Source organism: Priapulus caudatus, unplaced genomic scaffold (assembly GCF_000485595.1).
Source record: "Priapulus caudatus unplaced genomic scaffold, Priapulus_caudatus-5.0.1 Scaffold75, whole genome shotgun sequence".
NCBI lineage: Eukaryota > Metazoa > Priapulida > Priapulimorpha > Priapulimorphida > Priapulidae > Priapulus > Priapulus caudatus.
Window position 1 is genome coordinate 7,872 of NW_014577136.1, and position 6,398 is coordinate 14,269.

General features: G+C 43.3%; 1 protein-coding gene across 1 annotated transcript in view; it reads left to right on the forward strand.

The window, feature by feature from the left end:
• Window positions 1–5,572: 5,572 nt before the first annotated feature.
• Window positions 5,573–6,398, forward strand: part of LOC106821470 (monocarboxylate transporter 3-like) — an 8,329-nt gene continuing 7,503 nt past the window's right edge. The window contains exon 1 of the mRNA XM_014826294.1: window positions 5,573–5,649. The gene's annotated coding sequence lies outside the window, so the exon portion shown is untranslated. The remainder of the gene's footprint in view (window positions 5,650–6,398) is intronic.

Genomic DNA, 6,398 nt, shown 5'->3' on the forward strand with positions numbered 1-6,398 from the left:
ACCGCTAGGGCTTAGGCACCAAAACTTGAGATAGATACTTAACATCTTGGGGAAGAATGTGTGTCGCGTAGCCAAAACCCAGTCACTGCGGCTTTTATTTGACCATCAGACCTGAACCTTTAGAGATCATCATTCCCTTCGCGCGCTCTATTAACTGCGCCCTCTAATTGAACCTAACCTGGCCGATCCAAACTTCGTAACTACTTTACACTCTTGGGAGAACACGGGGAATACACTAGATAGTTGGGCAGCTTCACGCCCAACTGCCCTTTCTAGTTAGTCAATACATATAATGGGAACAAATTAAATAGAGAAAAACTATTAGCAACAAGCCTTAGCTATGATCTCATATTATTTCACGTAAAATGAAATGATACGCATCTTATGTTATCATGTCAGTGATGATCAACAGGATTGTTTATCGAGCCGTAACTATTTCAACAGGTGCATTGCGTGATTACACAATGGACTACAATCTCTCGTTATACTTTGCTGGATCTGCAAGTATTTTGGGTGGAATCGTCATGATTGTCATCATCTTCATGGACAAGGCATCGAAGAAAGCAGAGATTGACGTACCATCAGCGGAGGAACATGAGATTAAGCATCTAGAGCCCCAGGAGCAAGCTGCCGCCTGATCCAAAGGCATCGGAAGCAATAAAATAGTGCCGCGGCTTTGGTGATAGCGCGAGCCCCGGGCGCGAGGCGAAGCACCCTAGTGGGTCTGGGGGACATGCCCTTCCCCGGTGAAAATTTTGAAATCTACAAGGCAAAATTGGTGGGCTCGGTGGCAATTCTGAGCTATTGTGATTTAGCACAAAAATAGTGGTGGTGCGAGCGTGAGGATTTTAGAAAAACATACATGATGAATTGAACTAAGATTTGTGCTGTAACATAGGAAACTTAAAAATTCAATAATGAACCGAATAAACTCCAAATTTAATTTTTCTCACTTTTTAAGCAATGGAATAATCCTTTGTAAAAACTTCTGAAATACCAATTCCGCGATTCAAGACCCATGCATACAATTGTACATCGGTGCTGCACAAAACGAACTGTTAAGTATCGTGCAATGAAACCGCGCCTGCCGAACATCCCAGGGCCAAAGCCATGCTCCTCCTGCATATAGACGCAACGGCAAATGCTGCCTGTTCATCAGATCAGGAGTAGACCGGGAGCAGAGGAATGTGTGCCAGAGTTGCTGGATCATAAAAATTTTTATATGGCTACAGTGACCCTGCAGGGGCGTGTACAGGAATTTGGACAAGGGGAGTCTAACCGTAAGACCATAACCTTAGCGAGCACGGCCGAACACGGGGGTCTGGGGTAATTTTTGAAATTAGACTCGTTTGCATTTTCTGCGCGAGCAGGGGGGTCTGGACCCCCTGGACCCCCCCCCCTGTACATGCCCCTGACCTGACCTCATCTGACCCTGGTCTCCGCTTATAGGGGCCTAGACGGACATGCGGCCCCGTATATAGCGTCACGTTTATCACAGAGGTTTTAATGAAGATGCGTACGGCGCTCCACGTGGGCTGGCGCGGTCTAGATGCTATCTCCAAAACTCCCGCCGCGGCGGCGCCTCTGGCTGCGTACGTGGCATGTTTTAATCAACCTCTTGACCCCGCGCTGCCCGTGGCGACGGCACGTCGTGCGAGCACGTGCTGGCGTGGCCGTGCCAGTATTTACACGTAGCTAATCCTACGTATACTTGCCCCTGCTGCCCCTCCCCCCCCAAGGCCGCCGTAGTCAAGCCGGTGTACGTCTGACCAAAACTGCGCGATGTTTCGCTTCCCGCTATACGGATTCGCGCGCCCGCCCTCCTTCGGCGCGCGAATTCGTATAGCGGGCAGCGCAAGATGCTACATGTGTACAACACCCCGCGGTCGCGTGCGCCCAGTCCCGCGGAAGTGCGCGGCTTAACCGCTCTCGGCGGTCGGGTAACAACGCATCTTTTGCGCGTTGGATTACACGTATATATACATGATATCAGGAGTTAATAAAGACAAAGTCTGTCTTTATTAACTCCTGATGATATATGTACCGGCCAAAAGACGGTATAAATTATTGAAAGATTTTGGTTACGGAAAATTTATGGCCTGAAAAAAGTGCCGCGGCGGTCGCGGCAGTTCCGACGCCCTTGGCCTGGTCTATACTATATATAGAGGAATATAGTACGTGATATTAGACCTGACGATATTGCACGATCACTATGTCAACCTGCGTGATATGTTCAGTTACAACTTGATGGTTGTACACATGATCTGCATGCTAGTAGGCATGGATGCTTTCGATATTTCTACACACAAAATGGCTATGAGGCGTTTGTGTATTCCATTCACATATCTACTATACCCAGGGGGCAAGACAGGTTTACCAGACATGGGATGTTGTAAAAGGTTGTTTGGTATCAACATGTTCAGGGGACCTCCCTGATCAACTTTCAGGTGGACTACCTTGAAATCATGCTGCTGGAAAAAAATGGTGAAATGTTTGAATAGAACCTCCTTTCACCATGTGTGTGGTATCATAGTAAAGGGAATTAAATTCTCTACAAGATGATACCACATTTAATTGGCTTGGTGATGATTTGCATAACAATTTTAGGCAAAAAATGTGATTTTTGACCATTTTTTCCCAAAATATGAATTGCGCCAAAATACATATTTCTTCATATTTCAAAAATCCTTTCAGTAAAGAATTGAAACTTTCCAGTAAACTGCCCATATGTATGGGCAATATTGTGTAAAAATGACAAGTTCATTGCTTTTCGAACAAAAAAGTTATAGTGCTCCAAAGTTAACAGTTTGCTATACGTTAATTAAAATTGTATCAGCTTTGCTTCCTAATCACCATCCGAGTCTAGACTATATTTAAGCTACTGATTTTAACCCACCACTTGGCAGGCGTGGAATAATATGCATGTACATTCTGAATCATTGAAACGGTTTTAACATACCTATCGATGCATGGTCATTTCTCTGTGGGTTGTGATCACACATCATGCATGTGTGAGCCTATCATGTATATATATATATATATATATATAGAAGTAAAGTCACACACGAACATCCATGTAGATAAAAACAAAGTCAAGGTATAGAATAAGGGTATTTAAAGTTTAATTGACGAGCTTTCGAGATTACATCTCTTCATCAGGTCAGCAGACATTGGAATAGAATCAAATAATCAAAAACAAATACAATGCGTCAAAAATGAATGATTCACACAATTCGCGCGTTGCCATGAATACGGACGACATATATATATACACGCACAAAAACACACACAGACAGAGACACACACACAACACGGGTTGGCTCACGAGGTCGTGTTGTCGGAAACGTTGCAGTACTTGCAATTTTATCATGAATAGGTCTGTGGTTCAAGGGCCTCGGGGCAAATTTATAGTACGGGATTCATTTACATGCGTGTCGACGAACCTCATTTACGCCATTGAATGCGTTAAATGCCAAATTTACTATATTGCATGGCGAAACAAAACGCCACCTTGCGGATAGGTTTGTTGAACACCTAAGATAGTATTCAAGTTGTCCTTAACCAAAACCTCTGTTACATTTGTGCTGTTTAGATTATCACCAGTGAACTTACTCTGACTTGGTGCTGAGTGATTCGAATCCCTATTTTCTAATACCTCATCATGGATGGCAATTTCTGTTTGGATATCATTTGGGTCTTCCATTAACTTTTCCTCTTGGTCAGCGTTCATCTTTGTACAGGCAGTGTCATTTGCAGTCACTAGTTTCTCTGCGATAACTTTATCCAACTGTTCCTGCAAGCTCTCAGATTGCTTCCTTTGTGTGGCAAGGCCCTCTGTAAGTTGGTGGTGTTTTGCAGCATACTGCTTGTCTGATTCGATGTGCTTCTGTATTAACACGTTTGCCTCCCTCAGTGAGCTGAGGCTTTCTTCGTACAGTTTCGTATACCTGTCGCGCTCATCGATAAGACGTTCTCTTTCTTCTTTGTCTATGCCAAATTTGAGCTCATACGACTTTTCCAGATGACTTTGCTGAATGTCACTAACCGTTTGAGGTTTGTTTTGCAATTGCACTTGAATTTTGAGAATATTTTCATTTAACTGACAATTTTTTTGCTCAGCTGACTCGAGCAAACAGCTTTTATGTTGGTGCAAATATTCAAGGTTATTATTTATAGTTATGGCCTTCTTTACATTTCGCTCCAATCTGTTTTGGGCATCTATGAGAGAATTATGCTGCAGCTTTAACTCTTTACATTTAGTTTCCAAAGTTCTCAACTGGGATATCCCCATATTTTTAGATTTAAGCTGTTGCTCTAGCTTGTGCTCCTGGTCCTGAAATCTTTTCTCGAGTGTGTATTTCTCCACCTGCAGCCCTTTCACCTCATCGTTTAGAACTTTCACTTGCTTCTCAATGCATTCACTGTACATCTTACGCTTGAAATTGTCTTTCTTGATGACATCTAACTTCTCATCATACAGCTGTTCCATGCTTTGCTGCTGCATTTTGTGCTGGTCAGCTGCACTCTTCGCACACTGGCTCGCCTCTTCAAGCCTCCTCGCTAGGTTGAACTTTTGTGAAATCAGTTGCGTTATTCTCGTCTCGTTTTCGGCATCTGATATCCGCCTTAAGCGCAGCTCTTCCACAATTTCCAGCAGCCGACTGTGAAATGTCAAAATTGCCGTAGTGTGAATGTCAACATTTGCATCTTCGGTAGCATCGGTGTCCCGCTGATTGATGGAAATTTTACTCATCTTGCTTTCTGAAACGTCAAAGGCAAATTAAGTTCTGAACTCAATACTACCTAGCTCTACCTGAGTGGTGCTTTCCATGCAGTTTTCTCTGCCAACGGCATAGTATGTCTGTGATGGAGAGAAGGACCACACAGAGCTAACAACTTATGCGGGATTGGACTATTTATATTTTATCACTATCACTACCAGGAAACCAGAAAATACGAGATATACCCAATATTACCCATACTATGGCCATAGTCATACTATATTATTATTATATAGAATAAACCAACCGGACTATTGTTGGGTTACCCTTAGATACAATATTTAATGTAACCCAACAAGAGTAGGGCCCAGGGTAAACCAACAAGAGTAGAATAGTAACCTTACTCTTGTTGGGTTACATTACGTCATTATGGCCTTTGTAAGAGTATTGTATCTAGGGCCTACTATCTACAGACAACATAATCTAGGTTACTGCAATACTGCCTGGCCTCAGTTGTTGACATTGACATTATTGTATAGATCTGTAGTACTACTAGTGAGGGTGTACTAGCACTACTAGTAATACGATAGTAATAATACGAAATAGCGCCTAATATATATCATTATGTCTAGGCTATTGGTTTTTGTTTCGAATGGTTCTTATTAACCTTGTAACTTGTTGATGTACTAGTACTAGTAGTAGTGACAATGTTTCATGCGTAAAAATCGTCTGCATCGCATTATATAGACTGGTATCTGTCCCTTCTCACAAGCTCGATAGTTTCTTAAATCGAGTTTGTGAGAAGGGACGGGTACCCGTCTACGCATCTTAAAAATTGAAAACAAGTGACCACCGTTTTCCGGTTCCGGTACGGCGTGGGCCTCCTCAAGTTTATCGCTTTCTCTGAAAATTTGTGCGTCAAATTTCTGTAAGTTTTCCCTAATCTTCCTTCTGTGAGTTGTACTATTACTAATTCGTGTGAATAGATTTGCATTAATCGATTCAGATGTCACCGAAGAAAACGTATGTGGCAGCAGATCTCTGAATCCCCATTATCGAGCGGTAACGAGATGCCGGGAACACGCGTATTTACGGCCCTGCCGGGCCGCCCACAGCCCAGGCACGTAGAACTTGAAGTTAGAACGTCTCAATAAAAAAAAATTATGGTAAATAAACACGAAATGTATTTACTACCAAAGTCTTAGTGTTTCTCTACTCTCTTTCGCCCATAATCACCTGTAAATGCTGGACAAATGCTCATCCGCAACACACAAGTACACCTCACTGTTTTATTTTTATTTTTTTTTTTAGTGTGAACTTGAACTTGAACTCACGCTATCTCCAAGAAACGGGGAAGGAAGGGTTGGCGGCTAGGCCCAGGGGGAGGCTAGGGTTGGAATACCGTATATTGACGTTAGTCACACAGCCTGGTGAGTGGTGTGGGTAACGTCGCTTACGGCGTTACGCCTACTCCCTAACGCTAACCCTAACCATATCAAATAGTGACCAGGTTACGCTCCAGCAGTACCCTGGGGGACATAGACCCTATGAGTATGAGCAGTACTAGAGCTAACCCAGATAGCATGCTTACGTTGGGCCAACGTTGGCGTTTGGTTGGCACGGTCACGGTTGGCAATATGACGTTGGGCCAACGTTGGCACGGTCATGGTTGGCATG